This window comes from Primulina tabacum, chromosome 1 (assembly GCF_025594145.1).
Source record: "Primulina tabacum isolate GXHZ01 chromosome 1, ASM2559414v2, whole genome shotgun sequence".
Classification (NCBI taxonomy): Eukaryota; Viridiplantae; Streptophyta; class Magnoliopsida; order Lamiales; family Gesneriaceae; genus Primulina; species Primulina tabacum.
In genome coordinates this window covers 35,627,697-35,629,026 of record NC_134550.1, presented here as the reverse complement: position 1 = coordinate 35,629,026, position 1,330 = coordinate 35,627,697, and positions in this window count along the sequence as shown.

Here is a 1,330-nt window from a genome sequence, read left to right as displayed (position 1 = left end):
ATATGCATAGAAACGTCGAAACTTTGAGAAATATATGTCAAAACGTTAAATAATTTGATCTAAACATTTTTCATGCTTAAAAACATAAATCATGCATAATATGATTTGAATTGTGCAAAAAGAAAGTTTTGAAGCGTGCCTTTGCGTTAAACCCTCGAATATTTGATCGTTGATGAGAGCTGCAAAGAGGAGTGAACGGAAAGCGACTAGCCTTTGATTTGCTTGAAATTCTCAAAAATTTAAGTGTGTGTTGTGTGTGAAAGTTGGTTTCTGCTAGGACTCTTAGAACCCCTAGCTTAAGCTTTTTAATTTCTAAAATTTGGCTTTAAAATTTAGGGTTTGAAGGTTTTTAAGTTTAGGAATAATTAAGCCCATTAATCTTAGGTGAATTAGGCTCATTAAGGCCCCTTCACTTATAAAATAAAAGTTTACTAAAGAACCTTTTAATCTTAGGTGAATTAGTCTCGGGTAGAAAAGGAGGTCCCTAGGCTAGGAGCCGATATGGTTCGAAGATGGCTCGGGTGTGCGTTTTCTTGATAGTTCGAGGGGTGTGCGTGCATGGGGCTGAGGGCTGTGCTCAGGTCGGTCCAGGAGTGTCCTAAGGTTGGCAAGGAAGGGCTGGTCCAAGGCTGATCCTCGAGGGTTAGTTCTAGGATTGATAAAAACATAAGTTTTGCGCGACTAGGGTTTGAGGATTAGCAAGGGCCGAAAATCCAAAACCTTGCAGGGGCTGTTTGAGGGGCTTACTAGACTGGTATAGCTGGGTTTAAGGGCTTTTACGATGGGATTAAGTTGTGTTAAAAGTTTGGGAAAAGTTTGGTTAAGTTTCGAGTCGATTCAGGCTGAAACCGTGACCCTTAGGACCCAACCTATAGACCTGGTCGAGCCCTCTTGCCCCATGCACCACAACCGAACCTTGCACCTTACAAAACCCAAACAACTTCACGGCCCTCTTCCCCTGTTCCAGCTTTGTTTTTTTTTTTTCCATCGTTTTTTGTGTGTTTTAGGACTCTTTAAATCGTGTATAAACATCACTTGTTCAACACCTAAGATCTTGGCAGCCTCTTCACAATATAAAACATGAATTTAAATCATAGAATCATGATTTTACCTCTTGTGCATGCCATAAATCCGAAAATACAGAAAATAAGTTCTTGTTCTTCATGCATACAATATTTAAAACAATATTATGATATGATGGATGAGAAAAGAAGATGTATGGCGTGCCTTTGCGTTTTATACGCACGAAATAACGTTGACGATGAAGAACGGAGCGAAACCTTGGCTAGCTTCTCCGTGAACCCTTCGAATTTTCTTTCAAAGTGTGTGT